This window comes from Oncorhynchus nerka, linkage group LG6 (assembly GCF_034236695.1).
Source record: "Oncorhynchus nerka isolate Pitt River linkage group LG6, Oner_Uvic_2.0, whole genome shotgun sequence".
In the NCBI taxonomy this organism is placed as follows: Eukaryota; Metazoa; Chordata; class Actinopteri; order Salmoniformes; family Salmonidae; genus Oncorhynchus; species Oncorhynchus nerka.
The window spans coordinates 46,760,139-46,787,121 of NC_088401.1; the positions used below are offsets into that span (position 1 = coordinate 46,760,139).

A 26,983-nucleotide genomic window follows, 5' to 3' on the forward strand; every position below is an offset into this window, starting at 1 on the left:
TAAATAAAGGTTAAATAAAAAAAATAAAGAGGTACAGAACGGCAGGCAGTCTCAGGGTCAGGGCAGGCAGAGGTCAATAATCCAGTGTGGTGTGACAAAGTGCAGAACGGCAGGCTCAGGGCAGGCAGAATGGTTAAAACCGGGAAAACTAGAAACAGACAGGCACAAGGGGGGATAATGGGGGAGATGGGCGACACCTGGAGGGGGGTGGAGACGAGCATAAAGACAGGTGAAACACATCAGGGTGTGACAATTATTACTGTTTACATGTATATCCTACTACCAGTCACTTTTCATGTATTAACCAAACTCAACTCTCCAGTACCCCTCCACATTAAATAAGGTACTGGCATTGACCTGTATATCAAATCAAATTGTATTAGTTACATGCGCCGAATACAACAGGTGTAGACCTTACAGTAAAATGCTTACTTACTAACCAACAATGCAGTTTAAAATAATAAAAAAGATGAATAAGAATAAGAAATAAAAGTAACAAGTAATTAAAGAGTAGCAGTAAAATAACAATAGTGAGACTATATACAGGGGGGTGCCGGTACAGAGTCAATGTGCGGGGGCACCGGTTAGTCGAGGTAATTGAGGTAATATGTACATGTAGGTAGAGTTATTAAAGTGACTATGCATGGATGTTAACAACGGGAACAGGTGTAAAAGAAGGGGGGTAATGCAAATAGTCTGGGTAGCCATTTGATAAGATGTTCAGGAGTCTTATGGCTTGGGGGTAGAAGCTGTTTAGAAGCCTCTTGGACCTAGACTTGGCGCTCCGGTACCACTTGCCATGCGAAAGCAGAGAGAACAGTCTATGACTGACTAGGGTGGAATGTGTACAGGAAGTTGTGTCGACCATGCAGAATCGCCATCTTCCTGCCCACTTTGTCATTTCGACTTTCCTCCAGGAGCTTATGACTGCATGGAAGTCCCCATCTACATTAAAAGTGTATATATCTCTATGGGTCATGGCCAGATTGCGGGTGCATCACCAGGGGTTCACCCTCTAGTATCGCAATTCATGAATGGTGCCTGCAGACTATGGCCCCACAAGGCTCCTTCAGAACCTCATGACATTGCATTGCTTTTTTGACATTGCTATAAACAAAACAAATCCTACCTAGTTTTGTCGCACCTGGACTACTGCCCAGTCATATGGTCATGTGCCACAAAGAGGACCTATCTCTCCTGGCTCACAGTAGGGGAGAGATTGACTGCATCACTACTTGTCATCACTACTTGACAGCTCAGACACCCATGCATACCCCACAAGACAATCCACCAAGTCCAGAACGGACTAGGGAAATGCACAGGACTACAAAGAGCCATAACTACAAGGAACTCTATTCCACATCAAGTAACTCATGCAAGCAGTAAAATAAGATTTAAAAAAACAGAAAACTGTGAGGAGACACAAACCCAGGCACACACACATGTATACTCACACACACGCAGTCTACAGACACTTATGCATGGTGGTATTAGAAATGTATTTTAAGAATTTCTCATCAATCAGAATAGCTTTTTGTGTGTTATGGAGAGCACACCAAAGTTTGCACTGTCTCGAAGCAGAGACTGGCACATTGGATTACCAACGCAGTGTCAAAATCATACGCTGCAGCAGGTAGACCAACTCAAGACGACATGGTAGCCCTCTCCATCAGGGGTATGGCCACTTCATTGGCCCTGTTCAGAGGGGCCTCCCTGGACTCTTTCTGTGCTGTGGGAAGCAACAGTGGGAAGCACCTCGGTACAACACAGTTGCATTGGTCATTCACACTGGCTTGTCGTTAGGTTAGCTAATTGGCATGTCATGGTGACATCCAGATTCCAGATGGTGAACAACACTACAAGTTATTTCTCCCTTGCCCATTGAAATAAACATCACTTTCTTTTACAAGTTTTAACTAGAGCCAAGCTGTTGTTGCCAGATAGCCAGCTAGCTGGTAAGGGCTCATCAGGATGACTGACTAAACCAAATCCATTCGTCTCGACTCTCAGCTGTGCGACATAGGTTATCAATTTTGGCTCCAGGAGTGTCTGTATAGCCTCTTCCTTTTGTGCAATAGGCTCCTTCCTGAATGTATACTTCTAATGCTGTCCCCAAGAGTTTCACGTTTGATTGACAATAGCCTGTACACTGTATTGTTGGAGAGCCTAGGTCAGGAGAACGCCAAAAGGTGGCATACCTTGGTATTTTAGCTCGATGTCCAAAAACATCCAGTGTTGTCTTTATTATGTGTTACATGATTTGTAGCATTATGGTTTTGGGTTAAGATTATTATTTTTAAAAATGTAATAGCCGATCTTCGTTTCTAATCATAAAGAAGTGTTGTTTTGATTCAGCCAATAATCATGATTGAAAGGTCAATAAAATATATGGCCATAACATTCTTTAGACATATGTTGTTATCTGTGTTATCTGTGATGCACTTTGCCATACATAGACCTACATTATTTAATTCACTGGTCATTTCCCAATCAAGTCAATAGAAAAAAGCAAACTCAGGAGTAGATATGTCTATTTCAGGTGTTTATTCAACCATTTAGCCGTACAATTTCAAATTGATTTTTTATAAATATTTTTTTTTATTTGACCTTTATTTAACCAGGCAAGTCAGTTAAGAACAAATTCTTATTTTCAATGACGGCCTGGGGGTTAACTGCCTGTTCAGGGGCAGAACGACAGATTTGTACCTTGTCAGCTCGGGGGTTTGAACTCGCAACCTTCCGGTTGCTAGTCCAACGCTCTAACCACTAGGCTACCCTGCCGCCCCAAATAAATAGAAAATAAATACATTATACATATAGAATATTTCAATCATTTTGTTATGGTTTGAAGGTGTTCAGTCCTTGGAACACTTGTCTCAGCTGCTCCAGAAACACCCGTGGAGACACCACTGGTTCACAGTGAGGGGCCAGCTGCTGAAAGCCCGGCTATGAGAGAGAACAACATATACATCCGGTAAGATCGTTGTAAATGTAAGCAATGTAATGGTAATTTCATGGCTCTTCAGTTATCTCTGCCATATTCAGAATGGCATTATAGTCTAAGAGCAATTCTGTGCATGTTTAAGGAAAATAACTTACCTTGGACCAAAAATTCAATCTTCTAATCAGTAAGCGTGCAACAGGATGCACACTACTCAGTGACGCAAGTCCCTGTTTGAAGTAGTTTGGTGTGCATGTTTCCTATTCAAAGTAACGGAAGAAAAGGGTTATAAAGGTACACATTGAATGAAATGACTACTGTATAAACTCCAATGTACATATTTATGCGTCGCTTACCACTAATGTGATGGGGATTCGGAGACACTGGCATTTTAGATCCTGCAGAGAAAAGTAAGTGTCAAAAAAGTACTAAAGTCGTTTTGGGGGGTATCTGTACTTTACTATTTATATTTTTGACAACTTTTACTTTGACTTCCTAAAGAAAATAATGTACTTTTTACTCCATACATTTTCCCGGACACCCAAAAGTACTAGTTACATTTTTTATGCTTGTCAAGACAGGAAAATTGTTCAATTCACACACCCCTACTGCCTCTGATATTATATGGGAAGCAAATGCTTTGTTTGTAAATTATATCTTAGTGTTGGAGTGTGCCCCTGGCTATCCATAATTTAAAAAACAAGAAAATGAGGCTGTCTGGTTTGCTTAATATACATTTTCAATTATTTATACTTTTACTTTTGATACTTAAGTATATTTGAGAAATTACATGTATTTTTGATACTTTAGTATATTTAAAAGCAAATACTTTTGGACTTTACTCAAGTAATATTTTACTGGGTGACTTTTACTTGAGTCACTCTCTATTAAGGTATTTACTTTTACTCAAGTATGACAATTGGATACAGAATTGTACCACTGCCCATACAGAACTGTTTACTATAACCACTGTATTGCAATACAAAACATACATTTAGGTCAATATTACTCTATCAGAAAGCAATGCATTACGTTAGGACTGAATATACTAAGATATGAAATATGCTTTGCAGATTGAAATAACACAACAGAGGAAGTTAGGACAGCCTTCTGTGGTCGGCTGTTGTAGCTGTGTGTATTCTGATTAAGATTAGCAATGTCACAAGACAGATTAGAGATTATTTAGCTCTTTGCTCAAAAGGGGTGTTTCATGAAGTGTACAGTGTACACAAGAATCAGACTGGCACTGAGACGTTTTTTTGAAGATAGAGTGTAATGAAGTGAAGAAAAGATCAAGCCAATTATCTTAGATTGTTATGGACTCACCATTCCAGATGTGCTGCAGCCTTCATGACAGTTCTGTTGTTCAGGAAACACAGGTGACATTAGTTACATTACTTTAATCGCTACAACAAGTCTGGACTTGAACATTTGTTAAAAAGGTTTTAGTGTAATAACTACCTTACCTTAAGTACATTTTTAATTGTATTGATATCATTATCATATTCAGTTCTTCCTTGAAGTGGTGCTGGAGATGAGGTGGCCAAACTAATCATCATTGAGAGCAGCAGAAGAAGCATTATGCGTTTGTGCATTGCCATTTCTCTATTGATAAACCCGAATAAACTGGTTCCCAATGATTTGATTCTGGACCTGTGTGGCAGCTTTTAAGGCCCATTATTGACATTTCCAAACAACTGGGGAATCCCTGATGCCAGTTTTCTCACTATAATTATTTGTCAGACTATTTTCCCCCACAGGCCACTTTAGTCAGATGCCAAGGCATGAGTGCTACTGTCAACCACATATCACTGAAATCTCACTGTTCGTGTGGTATTTCCTAGAGTGATCTTCCATTCTGCTAGGAATATAGAAACAGTAATTATGTTGTACTTTTATTATCTCAACTATCAATTAATGTGCAATAACGAGCCTTTGACAATGTTACAGACTAATAAAATCAGTGCCCCATACATTTTCCCATATAATTTTAAGGACAGCATGCTCTCAATATCATTTCAAAACATACTTCGCATAACAAATTTAATATATTGACAAAATGCAGAAGAAAATCATAGGATTAACCTGTTGGTCTTGTCCCTGTTATTGGCAGTAGCCTCTCTCACCACCATGTTCCACTTCATTGGCTAACACAATTAAATGTCAGGGGCAATCTGCAGTTCAAACAGCAAAGCGGTCACCCCACCAACTTTTTGGGTAAATTGTTGAAGAATTGGGTAGGAAAAAATGGAACCACTCTCAAATTCATCGATGGATGCAAGAACTGACCTATTGGATGGCTTAGTAAAAGCAAACTCATATTTTGGGTTCTGAAGGGACTATACAGTTAAACTAAACTCCTAAGGCATTTATAAGTTATATTCTTAAATCAATGGCTGAATATCATTAATACAAAAATGGATGTAGCAATAGCAGATTGCCCATTTAACATAAAATGCCCTTACCGTTGGCTATAAAAAATATTTTTATCTTTTACAATGCATGCTGATAGAAGGTCAAATAGTTATCAATCGAAACATTGTAACCACATCATGCACAACACTTGGCTTTCCCCGTGATGAGCCGTGTACAGACAATACTGAAGCCCATAACATGGTTTTCAAACGAGGTTAATCTACACATCAACCAGAGAATTACTGACACACTAGGTAGGAAAAAGTAAACATAAGAACTTGGGGTGAAAAGGTTATTTGACTCGTTGACTTTACGCAAAACATTGTACAAAAATTTAAATAATTCATTTGAAGCCATCATCCTGTTACAGTTATTGTAAAGAAGATGCAAGTGCAGTCAGGAAGCAAGTGCAGTCAGTAAAGCAAGTGCAGTCAGTAAAGCAAGTGCAGTCAGGAAGCAAGTGCAGTCAGTAAGCAAGTGCAGTCAGTAAGCAAGTGCAGTCAGTAAAGCAAGTGCAGTCAGTAAAGCAAGTGCAGTCAGTAAAGCAAGTGCAGTCAGTAAAGCAAGTGCAGTCAGGAAGCAAGTGCAGTCAGTAAAGCAAGTGCAGTCAGGAAGCAAGTGCAGTCAGTAAAGCAAGTGCAGTCAGTAAAGCAAATGCAGTCAGTAAAGCAAGTGCAGTCAGTAAAGCAAGTGCAGTCAGGAAGCAAGTGCAGTCAGTAAAGCAAGTGCAGTCAGTAAAGCAAGTGCAGTCAGTAAGCAAGTGCAGTCAGTGAGTTTAATAAGAACAAACAGAGTGAATACACAAACAAGTGTATCGGTCTGAACATGAACACAGAAACAATACTGCCTGATGGGTGATTAAAACGAGTGCTAGATAAAGGGGGAGTAATCAGGGAATTGATGAAGTCCAGGTGTGCATAATGAAGGTTGCCAGGTCTGCGTAATTGATGGGTTACCAGTGTAACCGGTGCTATACTGCACCTCTGCGTTGTGTGTGGTTGATTGAGACTATAGACGTGGACTTTGGAGATCAGGTAGTTTTAATCAAGCAGAACTCACTCTGCATCCTGCATCCAAAAGGAAATAAAACATTTGTAGAGCACATATGTTCTGAGAATCGTCGCCGCTTTCTACAACAGATGCACAATAGGAGGGACTGGGATCATTCGAGGAGCTAGCCATCGTTCACACATACAATAGCCTGCTAATACCTTAGCTAGCTATTAACCACATGTTGATATCATCCTAAAAAGTACAATTACAAGTGCATCCTAACAATACCATCCACTTATGAGTAACCTCTAAATATACATCATTATTCATGAACAAAACACTATGTATGACTTTGTACTTAAAAGAATCAAACTTTTCTGAAGACAGAAAAAGCGTGCCTACCTCTCTCAGTGCATCAAAATTATTTGAGCACGAGCATGCAGGGCAAAACGTAAGTACACACTCCCCTTCTCCCAGGATGCAGGCATGCATAACAACAAATCAACACGACCTATTAATATATGAACCTGGTGAAATTCACATAGTACTTTAACAACTGTTACACCAGGACCTGTGGTTAGTAGACCGACGACGTCGAGCCCCGGAGGGGGGGGATCGGGAGTAGACGTGACAGTAAACCCCCCCACACCCCGATGCGCAGCTCCAGCAATAGGACGACTCTGGCCAGGAGGACCGCCCTTGAGGGCGAGGATCGGGCCGGTCTGGACCGCGAAGGTGGAATTCTCAGATGATGTTGGGATCTAGAATATCATCCACCGGAACCCAACACCACTCCTCTGGACCGAACCCCTCCCAGTAAACCAGGTACTCTCAAGGTGCATTAAAATGACGAGAGCCATAGGGAGGAAAACATACATTCTGACAAGCAGTCAATGCACAACAATTCAGATGGTTTTCACCAGAACCGGCAGCCCGGCTTGACAACTCTTCGCTACAAACGATTGGCCTCTTAGTGGGCATACACATGAACCTATTCAAGTTAGTAAATACATTTTGAAATGACTTGAATTAATGAGTATGTGTAAATTAATGAGCTGCTAGCCCATGATCATGAATCTCAGTTCCATTACATTTACACATAATGTAAGTCATTGGACTAAGTCCTCTTATGTCCCAACGTGCCCCAACCTGCAGTCTGAACATTGACACGCATCTCTTGTGGTACGGTTTTGGAAGCATTAGGACATTTTCTTTAATATCAGCTATGAATAATAATAAGAAATAGTTACATTTATATACACCTTTATATGGTTAGTGTTCCCACACAGCCATATCGCCATGTTACAGCTCGTGTTTACAGTAAACAGACAGAAGACACAGTCAACTACCTGTGCTAATTACTTGATTCTGTGACTCCAACTTTGTGGCAACAGTTTGGGGAAGGCCCCACCACAAACGTGTTGTCATTGAAAAATAGCAGTGGTGGGCCGTCAGGGCCAGCAAGGCCTTCTCTGTTGGCCTAAACATCATCAGAATATAATTTTTTAAAATATATTTTCCCACAAATATGTATTAAATCATTCCCCAGAGTAAGAGTTACACTCTTCATTTCATAGCGTTCCTCTTGGTTGCACTGCTTCCAGCCCCAGGTTGAGATTTGGAGGGCTGGTCTTTATGTTAGATCTTTTATCCAATCATATTCAGCCATCATGTGTTGCCAGGGGTCTAAAATCTGCCCTCAGGCCTTCAGAATCAACAGTGCGGGCGCTTGTAGCTTAAAGTGAATGGAAATTAAAATTTAGTGTCAACCAATCAGCTTTAGAGTTGGTTATTGTACGCCTGCTGGCTGGCTCCAGTGTTACACAGGAGCCAGCTAGCAGGCGTAGTGCGTGCACGTCTTTTGATTGGATTAACAATATTGAGAGGCAGGTCCTATATGGGCAGGTCTCAGAACTAGCAAACTGAAATTGATCAACGAATTAATTTGCGTACTACTAAGCTGGTTTTTCAACCCACAATGGCGGAAGGAGAAGATATCGATTTCGTCGAGGATATAATTATAACCAAGACAAACTTTTCCAGAAAAGTTAGACATTGTCAGGAGCTGGCCATGCCTTCCGCCTGGCTACTCCTACCTCGGCCAACAGCTCCGGCCCCCCCGCAGCTCCTCGCCCAAGCCTCTCCAGGTTCTCCTTTACCCAAATCCAGATAGCAGATGTTCTGAAAGAGCTGCAAAACCTGGACCCGTATAAATCAGCTGGGCTTGACAATCTGGACCCTCTATTTCTGAAACTATCCGCCGCCATTGTCGCAACCCCTATTACCAGCCTGTTCAACCTCTCTTTCATATCGTCTGAGATCCCCAAGGATTGGAAAGCTGCCGCAGTCATCCCCCTCTTCAAAGGGGAGACACCCTGGACCCAAACTGTTACAGACCTATATCCATTCTGCCCTGCCTATCTAAGGTCTTCGAAAGCCAAGTCAACAAACAGGTCACTGACCATCTCGAATCCCACCGTACCTTCTCCGCTATGCAATCTGGTTTCCGAGCCGGTCACGGGTGCACCTCAGCCACACTCAAGGTACTAAACGACATCATAACCGCCATCGATAAAAGACAGTACTGTGCAGCCGTCTTCATCGACCTTGCCAAGGCTTTCGACTCTGTCAATCACCATATTCTTATCGGCAGACTCAGTAGCCTCGGCTTTTCGGATGACTGCCTTGCCTGGTTCACCAATTACTTTGCAGACAGTTCAGTGTGTCAAATCGGAGGGCATGTTGTCCGGTCCTCTGGCAGTCTCTATGGGGGTGCCACAGGGTTCAATTCTCGGGCCGACTCTTTTCTCTGTGTATATCAATTATGTTGCTCTTGCTGCGGGCGATTCCCTGATCCACCTCTACGCAGACGACACCATTCTATACACTTTCGGCCCGTCATTGGACACTGTGCTATCTAACCTCCAATCGAGCTTCAATGCCATACAACACTCCTTCCGTGGCCTCCAACTGCTCTTAAACGCTAGTAAAACCAAATGCATGCTTTTCAACCGATCGCTGCCTGCACCCGCTTGCCCGACTAGCATCACCACACTGGATGGTTCCGACCTTGAATATGTGGACACCTATAAGTACCTAGGTGTCTGGCTAGACTGCAAACTCTCCTTCCAGACCCATATCAAACATCTCCAATCGAAAATCAAATCAAGAGTCGGCTTTCTATTCCGCAACAAAGCCTCCTTCACTAACGCTGCCAAGCTTACCCTAGTAAAACTGACTATCCTACCGATCCTCGACTTCGGCGATGTCATCTACAAAATGGCTTCCAACACTCTTCTCAGCAAACTGGATGCAGTTTATCACAGTGCCATCCGTTTTGTCACTAAAGCACCTTATACTACCCACCACTGCGACTTGTATGCTCTAGTCGGCTGGCCCTCGCAAGGACAGACAGACGGGGGGAGAGAGGACAGACAGACAGACGGGGGGAGAGAGGACAGACGGACAGAGGGAGGAAGGGAGAGAGAGAAGAGGAAATAAGAGGGGAGAGGAGAGGGAGGAGAGGATACTGAGAGGGCAGGAAAATATATATTTGGCTGGGCTGTGGGTCTCGACAGACATTTTCCGTGGCCACATTGTTCCGTGGTTGGTTGAAACACACCCCTCCCATCTCTTCCTCCCTCCCATCTCTTCCTCCCTCCCATCTCTTCCTCTCCTCCCTCCTCCCATCTTCTTCACACCAGAGCCCAGATCTGTGAGAGGAATGCAAGCGAGTGGAGCTTCCACATTACTGATGCTATCTGCATGGCTTATCAGATCGAGTTTAAACTATTTGTGGGTATGTGCGTGACTATTGGTAGCCCTATGTAGGTCTAGATGTGTATGTCTCCTTTATTAGTCCAAGGAGAGGATTGAATCCGGTTATGTTAGCAGTTTGTTTAGGAGAGATTATCCTAACTCTCATTTGTCACCGTGGGATGTGGTAACTCACTTCTCTCTGCCTAGCAACTGACTCTGTTGTGACATGCTGCTGCTGCCGATACTGAGCCAAGAACTTTCACTTTAGCAGAGAAACAAATATCCCGTTTTATTGAATGAACTGTGTGTGTGTGTTGACCTGAACACATGGGAGATAGATACTTGCGCACTGTCAAACCATTTGGGGAAAACTACAAAAATATATTAAAATCCCTGAACACAGCCATATAGCCTAACTTGTGTTAAGCATTTACCATAGGTAAAGCCTTAGCTTATTATAAAAGGAGGAGGAAGCGATTGAAAGAGGGATGGAGAGAGACGGTGAGAGTGAGAAAGGGAGACGATGGAGGGGAAGGGGAAAAACAGGATGATTGAGAGGAAGAGGAAACGGAGAAGAGGCTCTGTCCGTTCCTGTATGCCTCCCCCTCCTTGCCTCTGTAAACATTGTACTGCACCGACACCCTGACCTTTTGCTCTGTGAGAGGGGGTGGAAGAGCGACAGAGCTAGAGGCATTGTAGATGGATGTGGTTAAAAGTGTGTGTGAATTTTCTCTACCTGTTGCATCTGTGTTGCATTTGAGTTGGCCCTACCTGTTGCATTTGTGTGTGTGTGTGTGTGTAGGTTGTGTGTGTGCGCATGCGATATGTCATGGCAGGGTAGTCTGAGGGAGGGGAAGGAGAGGGAGGGAGGATGGGTAATTGCAGCTGAGTGTGAGCTGAAGGAGGAGAGAAACGGGGAGGGGGGGGGTGGTCCTCTAAAAACTCACAAGAAGCTGGCCAGTGAGAAGGGGGAGAGAGAGAATGCTCCCCATCAGTCAGACACAGCCACCACACACACGTGCAGAGAGAAAGAGGGAAGTGGAACACTGACTGGCGAGTCTGTGCTTCCTGTTGTGATCGAGGAGAGTGTCATGCTCTGCCACTTTGTCTAAACGCCAGTCAGTCACATCATCACAGGCAGGCCAGACAGGACCAACTGTACTTTACTGTTCTGTCACTCACAAACACACAAAACTATGCTGCTATGTATTGGCCGAAAGGCTATTCTATTCTGCATTTTCCATCAACGACCCTACATTAACTTGGATTAGGCTATTGCATTTCTTAAACCTTACACTTGTGGGAATTGGCCTGTGGTGCCTTCGGAGGGTGTTCATACCTCTTGACTTATTCCACATTTTGTTGTTACAGCCTGAATTCTAAATTCATTTTTTTTTTTTTTTTTTTTTTAATCTAAATTCTACACACGATACCCCAATAATGACAGTTATTGTACATTTTATAGAAAATATTTAATTTACACCCGTGTCAATACTTTGTAGAAACACCTTTGGCGGAGATTACAGCTTTGAGTCATCTTGAGTATGTATATCAGCATTGTACATCTGGATTTAGGGATTTACTCCCATTCTTGCAGATTTTCTCAAGCTCTGTTAAGTTAGATGGGGAGCAGCAATCTTCAAGTATTCCACAGATTTTCAATGGGATTCAAGTCTGTGGTTTGGCTGGGCCACTCTAGCAGACTTTCACATTCTTATTATGAAGCCATTCAAGCGTTGCTTTGGCTGTATGTTTGGGGTAAATTGTCCTGTTGGAACGTAAATCTTTGCCCCCAGTCTAAGGACGTTTGCACTCTAAAGCAGATCCTTTTCAGTCTCCCAGTCCCTGCCCCATAGCATGATGCTGCCACAAATGTGCAAACATTTCTAAAAACACGTTTTCATTTTGTCATTAATGTGTATTTTGTGTAGATTTGTGAGCAAAAGAATAGATTTATCAATGTTGAGTTCGGGCTGTGGCAACAAAATGTGGAGTGAGTCAAGGGGTATGAATACTTTCTGAAGGCACTATATGGATAGGGCTAAATTGAAATGTTTCTTACAGAAGAATTGAAAAGCATTATTACACTGAGAAAAAAAAAATCCTATCAAATTGTATTTGTAACATGCTTCGTAAACAACAAGTGTAGACGAACAGGGAAATGCTTAATTATGCGTCCTTCCCAACAATGCAGAAAGCAAAAAAAGAGAGAGAATAGAAAACTAACACGACGAATAAATACACAATGAGTAACAATGACTTGAGTATCACGGGGTACCAACACCGAGTCGATGTGCAGAGGTACAAGGTAATTGAGGTAGATATGTACATATAGGCAGGGATAAACTGACTAGGCAACAGGATTAGTAGCAGCAGTGTATGTGATGAGTCAAAAGAGTTAGTGCGAAGAGTCAATGCACATAGTCCTGGTAGCTATTGGTTAACTATTTAACTACACTGAACAAAAATATAAACGCAACATGTAAAGTGTTGGTCCCATGTTTTACGAGCTGAAATAAAAGATCCCATTTGCACAAAAAGCTAATTTCGCACAAATTTGTTTATATTCCAGTTAGTGAGCATTTGTCCTTTGCCAAGACAATCCATCCACCTGACAGGTGTGGCATATCAAGAAGCTGATTAAACAGCATGATCATTACACAGGTAATTTAATAATCATGCCAGATAATTTAATATTAATTTCTTTACCATAAGCTGCATCCAATGTCAGTAAGTCACACCGGCCTCACAACCGCAAACCACGTGTATGGTGTGTGGGCGAGCGGTTTACTGATGTCAACATTAGAACAGAGTACCCCATGGTGGCGTTGGGGTTATAGTATGAGCAGGCATAAGCTACGGACAATGAGCACAATTGCATTTTATCGATGGCAATTTGAATGCACAAAAATACCGTGACGAGATCCTGAGGCCCAGTTTTTGGGGTCGTATCTGTGATCAACAGATGCATATCTATATTCCCAGTCATGTGAAATGCATAGATTTTATTTATTTATTTAAATGGACCGATTTGGCATGCTTGTATGCCATCAAAGCGGTATTTATTATAATACTCAACGTCTCATCTTTCCAAATACATTGAGTCTTCGTAATTAACAGCAAATCCCTCACTCAGACAACAAAAATATTGCATAACTGACCCCATATAGCAGGAGGGAGGGGGGGCACTTGTCACGAGTGGTGCTCAAGTTCAAAATGGCTGTCTGTCAAAACCCATAAAGAGCTGTGATGCGCAGAGCCTGAGCTCTGATATCATGTATAGCATGTTACTGTACAGCCACTGCGTTCCAATGTACAGTTGAAGTTTACATACACCTTAGCCAAATACATTTAAACTCAGTTTTTCACAATTCCTGACATTTAATTCTGGTACAGATTCCCTGTCTTAGGTCCGTTAGGATCACCACTTTATTCTGACATTTCACATTCTTAAAATAAAGGTAGAGAGAATGATTTATTTCAGCTTTTGTTTATTTCATCACATTCCCAGTGGGTCAGAAGTTTACATGCACTCAATTGCTGTTTGGTAACATTGCCTTTGGGTTGTTTGACTTGGGTCAAGCGTTTCGGGTCGCCTTCCACAAGCTTCCCACAGTAGGTTGGGTGAATTTTGTTCCATTCCTCCTGACAGAGCTGGTGTAGCTGAGTCTGGTTTGTATGCCTCCTTGCTCGCACATGCTTTTTCAGTTCTGCCCACAAATGTTCTATGGGATTGAGGTCCGGGCTTTGTGATGGTCACTCCAGTGCCTTGACTTTGTTGTCCTTAGGCTACTACTGTTCCACTGGATGTCATAAGGTGAATGCACCAATTTGTAAGTCGCTCTGGATAAGAGCGTCTGCTAAATGACTTAAATGTAAATGTAAATGTACATATTCGTCGCCAGACCCACTGGCTCCAGGTCATCTACAAGGCCATGCTAGGCAAAGCTCCGCCTTATCTCAGCTCACTGGTCACGATGGCAACACCCATCCGTAGCACGCGCTCCAGCAGGTGTATCTCATTGAGCATCCCCAAAGCCAACACCTCATTCGGCCGCCTTTCGTTCCAGTACTCTGCTGCCTGTGACTGGAACGAATTGCAAAAATCGCTGAAGTTGGAGACTTTTATCTCCCTCACCAACTTCAAACATCAGCTATCTGAGCAGCTAACCGATCGCTGCAGCTGTACATAATCTATTGGTAAATAGCCCACCCATTTTCACCTACCTCATCCCCACAGTTTTTATTTATTTACTTTTCTGCTCTTTTGCACACAAATATCTCTACCTGTACATGATCATCTGATCATTTATCACTCCAGTGTTAATCTGCAATATTGTAATTATTCGCCTACCTCCTCATGCCTTTTGCACACATTGTATATAGACTCCCCTTTTTTTCTCTACTGTGTTATTGACTTGTTAATTGTTTACTCCATGTGTAACTCTGTGTTGTCTGTTCACTCTGCTATGCTTTATCTTGGCCAGGTCGCAGTTGCAAATGAGAACCTGTTCTCAACTAGCCTACCTGGTTAAATAAAGGTGAAATAAAAAATAAAAAAAAGAGGTAGACGCCGACGCTACAAAGCCTGTCACAGGCGGGAAAGGGGTTCGTTCGCCACTTTCAATTATGGGCGCTATCAATGACTCACAGGCTCCGAGAAGCACTGCAAACTGTACTGCTGGGAATGCCTATTATTTGCAAGTGATCGATTTGGTGTTTGGAGCCACACTGGCTTTGCAAACCTGAGTTGTCTAACCAAGGCAGCAACGAGACACCAAAGTACGGCTGGGCACTTACAAGCAATGGTGCTTTTGAAAACTTTTGGGGACACCCGAGTGGATCTACAGCTCAACAAACAAGCGCGCAGGGCAACGAAGCTGCACAATGAAAAGGTATTGTACTCTTCCCCTGCAATTCTCTGAATAAAAATGTCAATTGCAAGGTGACGCAACGCCTGGTTATACTGCGTTTCTGTCTAAATGTACAGTGTCTAGAGCCATGGCATCATAATGATGGTAATAAGAGGTGGATTAATTCGGGTGGGACTGTGTAGGACTTCACTGAAGGCTCAGGCCCCAGAACCACGGCACGCTACTGGTGTACAGTAAGTGGGTATATTGCATTTATGAAATTATTTTCTTGTGATATAAAAATAAAGGGATTCATGTTTTTAGAACCGTATCACAGTTGAGAATTGATTCACGTTCAGGAGGAATAATGGTCTGGGGCTGTATTTCAAGGTTTGGGCTAGGCCCCTTAGTTCCAGTGAAGGGAAATCTTAACAATACAGCATACAATGAAATTCGAGACGATTCTGTGCTTCCAACTTTGTGGCAACAGTTTGGGGAAGGCCCTTTCCTGTTTCAGCATGGCAAATTGAGGTCCATACAGAAATGGTTTGTCAAGATCGGTGAGGAAGGCCTACATAAGACCCCTGACCGGAACCCCATTCTAACACCTTTGGGATGAATTGTAATGTCGATTGTGAGCCAGGCCTAATCGACCAACATTAGTTCCCAACCTCACTAATAGTCTCGTTTGTGGCTGGAGGCAAGTCCCCACAGCAATGTTCCAACATCTAGTGGAGAGCTTTCCCAGAAGAGTGGAGGCTGTTACAACAGGAAAGGGGGGGACCAACTCCATATTAATGCCCATGATTTTGGAATGTGATGTTCGAAGAGCAGGTGTCCACACATTTTGTGTACCTCTCCATATAGTCTACCTCGCCATGTAGTGTACCTCTCCCCATCTTTACAACCATTGAATCAAATGTTTTGACCATGACAATTTACAATCTAAGGTAACACAAAGTAATTCAGTCTCCTCAACTGTTCAACAGCCACACCATAGGCAGATTCAGCTGAAGTCTAGAGCTTATGGAATGATTTGTACCAAATCCAATGCTCCTAGCTTTTGAGATGTTCAGAACCAATTTATTACTGGCCACCCATTCCAAAACAGACCAACTCCTTGTTAAGGGTTTCAGTTACTTCATTAGCTGTGTTTGCTGTCATGTATATGGTCGAGTCATCAGCCTACATGGACACACAGGCTTTGTTTAATGCCAGTGGCAGGTCATTGGTAAAAATAGAGGGCTTAAAGAGCTGTCCTGCGGTACACCATTAAAGAAAACCCTCTGAGTTCTATTAGATAGCTCTGAATCCACAATATGTAAGATGGTTTTGTGATTAATAAGCCATCTGATTCAATGAAAGATGGAGTTGAATTTGTCTTTCTGCCCATAATTTCATTTAAAGTACTCCAAAGTTTTTTATATCATTGATCTTGGCTTCATAATACAGCTTCTTCTTTTTGTTGAGTTTAGTCACATAATTTGTGAATTTACACTAAGGGGATAGTGCATAGGTGCAGGGTTAGATGGTGCAATTTAAGATTCTCTCATTCCCCTTTTCTGTGGGGGTTGACCAAAATGTGCAATCCGTTTTTCTTAATCTATCAGGAATCCTTGTATTTTTGTATTTGACAATATGATACATTTTGCCTATCCCTACTCCCCTTCAACACTCATTCTAATGTTATATCTCTCAACTGCATTTTTCAATTCTTGATTCTCTTTTTTTGCAGGAATCTTCTAGCTTGGATGGAAGGATGGAGGAGGGAACAAAGGGAAGGAGTACAGAAGTTCTCCAACCTGCTGACTAAGAAATGTAAATATCTTATGTTTTGTGGTCTCTCTCTATCCCTCTCTGGTCTGTCTGCCTGACTGCCATATTACTGAGGCAACATTGTCAATGTACTTGCTAGAATAAATATAACTTAGTGAAGTCCTTAGGTAATGGTTAATCATGAGTTGTCTCTGTCTTTACAGTTCCTAAAACATGTCAATGTCCTGATGCATGGCCTTTACAGCAGTGCCTGGCCACCCACTTGGTTCCAGTGACCTATTCTGCTACATCCTAGGGTAAGGATAGAGCAGAAACACCCCTCCTTAAATCCATTGTCATTGACCGTAGGTTTTGTGTGAAAAATGTTGTTTTTTCTCTTTGATACTCTGATGTTAAATGCGTATTGGTTCCTACTAACCAGCCTGGTAATAGCTAGGTTTGTACTAGTGTAACCGATGTGAAATGGCTAGCTAGTTAGCGGTGGTGCGCGCTAATAGCGTTTCAATCGGTGACGTCACTCGCTCTGAGACCTGAATTAGTTGTTCTCCTTGCTCTGCAAGAGCTGTGGCTTTTGTGGCGCGATGGGTAAATGATGCTTCGTGGGTGACTGTTGCTTTGTGGGTGATGTGTGCAGAGGGTCCCTGATTCGAGGCGAAGAGAGGGACGGAAGCTATACTGTTACACTAGCTATGCTGATGGTCATTAATGTTTTTTTCACTGCATCAGATCACACTGAGACTGGATTCCCAAAAGACATGCTATTCAGCTCCCCATGATTGCCTGATCTTAGTGCAAATATCCAACAAGGAGGGGCCTTGCAGTGCGTGAATTGTCTCAAATAAAAAAAATAAAGGTAACTTGACTCTTAAGACTGCCAAGCTGTCCTCAATTGGTTGAACCTCTGTCCGGGACAATGTCCTCAGGATTATGGAACAGTTTGTTTATAAAGTGTTGTTTGAATCTTACAACATGTATTAGGATAAAACAAAACTTTACCATTTAAAGATGACATAAAAATTGTCCAACTGTCAAATTTTGATATCCTCTTTCCAGTGGTGGAAAAAGTACCCAATTGTCATACTTGAGTAAAAGTAACGATACCTTAATAGAAAATGACTCAACTAAAAGTGAAAGTCATCCAGTAAAATATTTATTGAGAAAGTCTAAAAGTATTTGGTTTTAAATATACTTAAAAGTATCTAAAGTAAATGTAATTGCTAAAATATACTTAAGTATCAAAAGTCAAAGCATAAATTATTTCAAAATCCTTACATAAAGCAAACCAGACGGCACCGTTTTCTTATTTTCTTTACGGATATCCAGGGGCCTACTCCAACTCAGACAACTTACAAACAAAGCATTTGTGTTTAGTGAATCCGTTAGATCAGAAGCAGTAGAGATGCCAGGAATGTGTGTGAATTGGACCAGCTTCCTGTCTTGCTAAGCATTCAAAATGTAACTAGTACTTTTGGGTGTCAGGGAAAAGGTACATAATTTTCTTTAGGAATGTAGTGAAGTGAAAGTAAAAGTTGTCAAAAATATAAATAGTAAAGTACAGATGCCCCAAAAAATACTTACGTAGTACTTTAAAGTATTTTTACTTAAGTACTTTACACCACTGCCTCTTTCTTAAAATGTTTCAGATTGATGACCAATGATTTAAATGTCCCACTTCAATATGAAGTGTGAAAAATATAAATACAACATGTAAAGTGTTGGTTTCATGAGCTGAAATAAAAGATCCCAGAAATGTTCCATATGCACAAAAAGCTTATTTCTCTCAAATTCTGTGCAGAAATGTGTTTACCATCCACCTGACAGGTGTGGCATATCAATAATCTGATTAAACAGCATGATCATTACACACGTGCACCTTGTGCTGGAGACAATAAAAAGGCCACTAAAATATGCAATTTTGTCACAAAACACAATGCCACAAATTGTCTCAAGTTTTGAGGAAGCGCGGGATTGGCATGCTGACTGCAGGAATGTCCACCAGATAATTTAATGTTAATTTCTCTACCGTAAGCCACCTCCAACTTTGTTTTAGAGAAGTTGGCAGTATGTTCAACCGGCCTGACAACCGCAGACCTCGTGTAACCACGCCAGCCCAGTACCTCCACATCTGGCTTCTTCACCTGCAGGATGGTCTGAGAGCAGCCACCCGGACAGCTGATGAAACTGTGGGTTTGCACAGAAACCGTCTCATGGAAGCTCATCTGCGTGCTTGTTGTCCTCACCAGGGTCTTGACCTGACTGCAGTTTGGCTTTGTAACTGAAATTCAGTGGGCAAATGCTCACCTTCGATGGCCACTGGTATGCGGGAGAAGTGTGATCTTCATGGATGAAACCCGGTTTCAACTATCAGGGCAGATGGCAGACACGCGTTATGGCATCATGTATGGCGCCGTGTGGGGGAGCTGTATGCTGATGTCAACGTTGTGAACCGAGTGCCTCATGGTGGCGGTGGGGTTATGGTATGGGCAGGCATAACCTACGGACAACGAACACAATTGCATTTTATCAATGGCAATTTGAATGTACAGTGATACCGTGATGAGACATCTCATGTAAATTTTGTGCATTTTTATTAGGATCCCAATTAATGCTGTAACGTTAGCTAATCTTCATGGGGTCCAATATCAAATAAGAAGACAAAACAAACAATTACAAATGAAGACTTGTCCACTAAAAGACCAGGCTCACTGGTAGGACCGAGTGCTCTGGTGGGCCATACAGAGGACCTTTCCTCTCCCCTTAACTTGCACCCCTTTTAATGCCATTTTGCTGTGGGGAAACCAGACAAAATCTCTCCGGGTACTCATCGACTCTGTGGCTGATGAGAGCTTTATGGACACTACTCTGGCGTCTGAGCTAGGCATTCCCACTCAGCCCCTCTCCATTCCCATGGATGTTAGAGCGCTGGACGGGCGCTCTATAGGCCAGGTCACCCACAATACCACCCCCATCAACCTACAGGTGTCAGGGAACCACAGTGAGACGATCCAATTCCTGCTTATTAAGTTGCCTCAGGTTCCCGTGGTATTGGGATTATCTTGGCTCCAATGACCCAATCCCCTTAGACTGGTCTGCTGGTGCCATCAAATCAAATCAAATCAAATTTTATTTGTCACATACACATGGTTAGCAGATGTTAATGCGAGTGTAGCGAAATGCTTGTGCTTCTAGTTCCGACAATGCAGTGATAACCAACAAGTAATCTAACTAACAATTCCAAAACTACTGTCTTATACACAGTGTAAGGGGATAAGGAATATGTACATAAGGATATATGAATGAGTGATGGTACAGAGCAGCATACAGTAGATGGTATCGAGTACAGTATATACATATGAGATGAGTATGTAGACAAAGTAAACAAAGTGGCATAGTTAAAGTGGCTAGTGACATAAGAATGCAGTCGATGATCTAGAGTACAGTATATACATATGCATATGAGATGAATAATGTAGGGTAAGTAACATTATATAAGGTAGCATTGTTTAAAGTGGCTAGTGATATATTTACATCATTTCCCATCAATTCCCATTATTAAAGTGGCTGGAGTTGGGTCAGTGTCAATGACAGTGTGTTGGCAGCAGCCACTCAATGTTAGTGATTGCTGTTTAACAGTCTGATGGCCTTGAGATAGAAGCTGTTTTTCAGTCTCTCGGTCCCAGCTTTGATGCACCTGTACTGACCTCGCCTTCTGGATGATAGCGGGGTGAACAGGCAGTGGTTCGGGTGGTTGATGTCCTTGATGATCTTTATGGCCTTCCTGTAACATCGGGTGGTGTAGGTGTCCTGGAGGGCAGGTAGTTTGCCCCCGGTGATGCGTTGTGCAGACCTCACTACCCTCTGGAGAGCCTTACGGTTGAGGGCGGAGCAGTTGCCGTACCAGGCGGTGATACAGCCCGCCAGGATGCTCTCGATTGTGCATCTGTAGAAGTTTGTGAGTGCTTTTGGTGACAAGCCGAATTTCTTCAGCCTCCTGAGGTTGAAGAGGCGCTGCTGCGCCTTCTTCACGACGCTGTCAGTGTGAGTGGACCAATTCAGTTTGTCTGTGATGTGTATGCCGAGGAACTTAAAACTTGCTACCCTCTCCACTACTGATCCATCGATGTGGATAGGGGGGTGTTCCCTCTGCTGTTTCCTGAAGTCCACAATCATCTCCTTAGTTTTGTTGACGTTGAGTGTGAGGTTATTTTCCTGACACCACACTCCGAGGGCCCTCACCTCCTCCCTGTAGGCCGTCTCGTCGTTGTTGGTAATCAAGCCTACCACTGTTGTGTCGTCCGCAAACTTGATGATTGAGTTGGAGGCGTGCATGGCCACGCAGTCGTGGGTGAACAGGGAGTACAGGAGAGGGCTCAGAACGCACCCTTGTGGGGCCCCCGTGTTGAGGATCAGCGGGGAGGAGATGTTGTTGCCTACCCTCACCACCTGTGGGATTGGATGGATTGGATTGGATCCCGTTCTGCCACGCTCACTGCCTGAAGTCAGCACAGCCTGCCACGGGATGTTTTCCTGGGGGCTCGGAAGTTGCCCCGGACCTCTCTGCCATTCCCACGGAATACCAGGACCTCCGGATGGTGTTCAGTAAGGCCTGGGCCACTTCGCTTCCACCGCACCGACCCTATGACTGCGGGATTGACCTTGTCCCAGGCACCACTCCGCCTGGGACAACTGTACTCTCTGTCGGGTCCGGAGACCAAGGCTATGGAGACCTACATTGAGGGTTCTGCAAGGTTCATCCATCCTTCTGCCTCCCTCGCACAGCCATTGAAGAGGAGTTGGACACATTTTCACAGGCCACAATCAACAGCCTGATCAACTCTGTAAGAAGGAGATGTGTCGCACTGCATGTGGAAAATAGTGGTTACACCAGATACTGACTGGTTTTCTGATCGACGCCCCTACCTCTTTTTTTAAGGTACAGTATTTGTGACCAACAGATTCCCAGTCATGTGAAATTCATAGATTAGGGCCCAATGAATTTATTTCAATTGACTGATTTCCTGATATGAAAAGTTTAATATATTTTTTTATTTAACCTTTGTTTAACTAGGCAAGTCGGTTAAGAATAAATTCTTATTTACAATGACGACCTAGGGACAGTGGGTTAACTGCCTTGTTCAGGGGCATAATGACAGATTTTTACCTTGCCAGCTCAGGGATTCGATCTAGCAACCTTTTGGTTACTGGTCCAATGCTATAAACACTAGGCTACCTGCCGCCTCAACTCAGTAAAATTGTTGGTGAAGCCCCATAATTGCCCTCGCTAGAAACATGCGTTTCAGACCTAAGGAAGTGGATGGCTGCAAACGTTCTACTTTTAAACTCGGACAAAACAGAGATGCTTGTTCTAGGTCCCAAGAAACAAAGAGATCTTCTGTTGAATCTGACAATCAATCTTAATGGTTGTACAGTCGTCTCAAATAAAACTGTCAAGGACCTCGGCGTTACTCTGGACCCTGATCTCTCTTTAGAAGAACATATCAAGACTGTTTCAAGGACAGCTTTTTTCCATCTACGTAACATTGCAAAAATCAGAAACTTTCTGACCAAAAAGGATGCAGAAAAATTAATCCATGCTTTTGTCACTTCTAGGTTAGACTACTGCAATGCTCTACTTTCCGGCTACCCGGATAAAGCACTAAATAAACTTCAGTTAGTGCTAAATACGGCTGCTAGAATCCTGACTAGAACCAAAAAATGTGATCATATTACTCCAGTGCTAGCCTCCCTACACTGGCTTCCTGTCAAGGCAAGGGCTGATTTCAAGGTTTTACTGCTAACCTACAAAGCATTACATGGGCTTGCTCCTACCTATCTCTCTGATTTGGTCCTGCCGTACATACCTACACGTACGCTACGGTCACAAGACGCAGGCCTCCTAAATGTCCCTAGAATTTCTAAGCAAACAGCTGGAGGCAGGGCTTTCTCCTATAGAGCTCCATGTTTATGGAATGGTCTGCCTACCCATGTGAGAGACGCAAACTCGGTCTCAACCTTTAAGTCTTTACTGAAGACTCATCTCTTCAGTGGGTCATATGATTGAGTAGTCTGGCCCAGGAGTGTGAAGGTGAACGGAAAGGCTCTGGAGCAACGAACCGCCCTTGCTGTCTCTGCCTGGCCGGTTCCCCTCTTTCCACTGGGATTCTCTGCCTCTAACCCTATTACAGGGGCTGGGTCACTGGCTTACTAGGGCTCTTTCATACCGTCCCTAGGAGGGGTGCGTCACTTGAGTGGGTTGAGTCACTGATGTGATCTTCCTGTATGGGTTGGCATTGAAAGTCAATATATATTAAAAAATAAGAGGGGGGATCACGTGACCCTTGAACGAGATGGCCGCATGAACTAAGAGCTCCGCACAAGTAGTTTCCAATTCCTAATCTTACCTCCACTCCAAGTTCACACTCATTTAGCTTTAGTAAGAAAAAGTCATGGCGGCTACAAAAGGCGATACTACAGGTGACATTTTTACCCGGACTCGAGTATTAGCGACAGAAAAAGCCTCCAAGAAGAAGCTAGCTTCAGAAAAAACTAGCACCATTAGCCAGGAGCAAGAGAACCCGCTCCCCCACGAGGCACAACGAATGCCAACCTCGCACTCGGCCGAAGACATCCTTTCTGAGTTGAGATCCCAACGTACAGAACTAAACACCAAATTAGATGCCATTAACTCTCAGCTCAGTGCGATAGGGGGCAAGGTAACAATCCTGGAAAACGCTTTGCCTGACATCAACAACAAGAGAACCATAAAGGCGGGGCGCCTGGACGAGGCAGAGGGGCGAATCCTATCCATGGAAAACTTATTGACAGATGCCATGGAAACAATAGCATATGCTAAAAAGAAAATCGAGCATCTGGAAGAGAAAACCGAGGACCTGGAAAACAGGGGGCGAAGGAATAATTGTGTTCTATTCAATCTGGGCGAAAAAGAAGAGGGAAACATGCCACTGATCCGCTACCTGCAAGACAAACTTCCCGAGTGGCTCCACCTGCCCACCGACAGGCCCATAGAACTCGAGAGAGCTCACAGAGCACTGAGGCCCCCACCAGCAGCCAGACAACCACCGCGCCCAATCACCATACGTTTCCTGAGATTCACCGACAAGGGAACGAGTCCTACAGGTGGCGAAAAACAACACCATCACAGTGGGAAACGCCAAACTCGCTTTACACCAGGACCTGTCAGCTGGAATACGCCGAAAGCGCCGAGAATTTGACGAAGTGAAGAAATAATCCATTGACCGAGGCATCTTCAGGGGATTCAAATACCCAAACGAGCTCAGGATTCATCACCAAGGAGCCTTGAGACACTTCAAAACTCCCGAAGAGGCAAAACGTTTTTTGAAAGACAATCCTGGCCAATGAGAAACAGACCAATGACTAAATGCGATTAATGCCATTACTAAAGGAGGTAAGACGACATATAGCCGATATCCAGAGACCCACCCCCTAAATGTCATTATAGCCGTCCAATTTATATTTATTTTCCTTTAACTGAGAGGGATGGGCTGTATAGCCTAACCTAGGCCTACTAATGTTTCAGCCTACTTTTATTTCCCTGTTTTTTTGTTGTTGCTATTAGTACCTGGGGTTCCCTATGTCCCTTGGGGGAGGTATATGTAGGCTGGGCTATTGATTTTATTTTTCTCCCCTCTTTTACTGTGGTCTGGACGAGGGCAACTGTGTTATTTACTCAATGCGGGGTGGAGAGGATGAGGCATTTCTTTGGTGGGGAGAGGGAGACGTTGTGCGTTGCTAACTGTTCCCGGTTTTTGTTTTAGTCGGAACACAGAATTGAGACTGAGCGAGGGGGTAATAGATCCAACGGGATGTGTCGAGTTGTTTGGGAACTCGGCTGGGGTTCCACTTTTACCCAGCGATGACTTGCACTAAAGTTCGATTACTGCTCGATGACGATGACTAGTACCTTAAATCTATTGACATGGAACTGCCATGGTCTAGGGCATGCAATAAAACGAAAAAAGATACTATGTGCTCTAAAAAAGGAAAAAGCAGACATTGCGCTATTACAAGAGACACACCTCTGTGATGCTGAACAGGCTAAACTCCGCAGAGCTTGGGTGGGACAGGTGTATTTCTCATCTTTCAAATCAAACAGTAGAGGCACAGCCATACTTATCCATAAAAATGTTCCATTCATAATAGACAAAAACATATCTGATCCGGAGGGGAGATTTATTTTGATAACTGGGTCACTATATGGTCAACCAATTACTATATTAAACATATACGCCCCTAACACAGATACTCCTGCCTTCATGTCAAAAATTATAACCCTGTTCAATGAGCATTGTGTCTCCTTTGGCGTGGTGGCCGGAGATTTTAATTGTACCCTTAACCCAACCCTAGACAAATCATCTCAAGTCCCCACCACAAATCCTAGATCTGCAAAGATGTTGAACTCTCTTACTAAAGAGATGGGACTGATAGATATCTGGAGAGCGAATAATAGCTCATCTATGGACTATACATACTACTCTAATGTCCATAACACCTACTCCCGTATAGATTACATTTTTATCCCAAAGAGTTTCATAAATTCAGCCACTTGTACTATCGGACCCATAGCACTTTCAGATCACGCCTTTGTCCACTTCCGCTTTGACCTCTGCAAAAACATCCCGAGGTCAAAGAGCTGGAAATTCAACACCTCCATGCCATCAAATGACGAGTTCCATACATTGGTAACTACATGGATAGACAACTACACACAAGACAATAAAGATTCTCCTGTTTCTCCGGCCACAATGTGGGACGCTGCTAAAGCCACACTAAGAGGTCATCTAATTGCATATGCTTCCTCTAAGAAAAAAGCAATGGAAGCACACAGGCTAGATCTTGAGAGGGAGCTGGAATGCTGTGAATAAACACATAAACAATCCCTAGACAGCACCTCCTGGAGTCATCTTAAAGCAGCCAAAGCCAAACTGAATTTGGACTACACTCGGGAGATTAAAAAAAAAAAGTTTTCTTCACTAAACAGAAATACCATGAGTATAGCAATAGGCCCAGTAGATTGCTTGCGTACCAATTAAAAAAGGAGCAGTCAGAGCGTACAATCATGGCTATCCGAACAGCAGAGGACGAGGTCACATATGACCCAAAAAAAGATCAATTTAACTTTTCATGATTTTTACTGCAAACTATATACCTCTGAGAGAAAACACACAGAGGCAGAACTCCACTCTTTCCTAGAGGGAATCTCGCTACCTAAACTATCAGAGACCGACCAGGAAGATCTCAACTCCCCCTTCACTCCTGAGGAGATCCTGGAGGCAATTACCTCCATGCCACCTAATAAGTCCCCAGGCCCAGATGGATTCCCCAGAGAGTTCTACAAAGCTTTTTGGCCCCAGCTCAGCCCTATCTTCATGCCAATGCTGGAGGATTTTTGCAAAAACTGAGTTCTCCCAGACTCAATGCACACAGGACAAGGACAAGGACCCCCTATCCTGCTCGTCCTTCCGGCCCATAAGCTTGTTGGATTTCGACTATAAAATAATTACCAAATTGCTCGCCAAAAGACTAAACACTCTTCTTCCCAAAATAATAAAAGCGGACCAAACTGGATTTATTAGAGACAGATACTCTTCTGATAACATTCGCCGTCTTTTTGATATTATTGATCAAGTAAACGCACAAAAGACCCCTGTCCTGCTGGCTTCACTGGATGCTGAGAAGGCGTTTGACAGGATGGAGTGGAGCTTTCTGTTTTCAGTCTTAGAAAAGTTCAATATGGGCCCAAATTTTATTAAATGGATCAAATCACTATACTCTCATCCAAACGCCATGGTGACTACTAATGGACTGAACTCTGACAGATTCCCTCTGGAACGGGGCACAAGACAAGGGTGCTCGCTGTCCCCGCTGCTCTACTTGTTGGGGGCGGAGCCTCTGGCAGAGCTGATAAGGAGCAATCCAAGTATTATGGGTGTTTCTGCAGGTGGCCTGCAGCACAAGATTTCGCTTTACGCGGATGATGTCTTGCTCTACATATCCAACCCTGAGAAATCCCTCCCCCTCATTTTAGACACAATTGCTCAGTATGGCAAGTTTTCAGGTTATAAGATCAATTTTAACAAATCCACTGTCTGCCCTCTCAATATTACACTCACCAGCTCTATGAAGACACTTTGTCCTTTCCAATGGAAAACACAGGGGTTTCAATACCTCGGGATCTTCATAACACCAGATCTGAATAGCCTTTTTA

General features: G+C 43.2%; 1 long non-coding RNA gene across 1 annotated transcript in view; it reads left to right on the forward strand.

The window, feature by feature from the left end:
* The first annotated feature begins 3,169 nt into the window (after window positions 1–3,169).
* The window catches only part of LOC115130487 (uncharacterized), a 38,005-nt gene continuing 14,191 nt past the window's right edge, over window positions 3,170–26,983 (forward strand). Inside the window, exon 1 of the long non-coding RNA XR_010464097.1 lies at window positions 3,170–3,351. This is a non-coding gene — a long non-coding RNA (uncharacterized LOC115130487). The remainder of the gene's footprint in view (window positions 3,352–26,983) is intronic.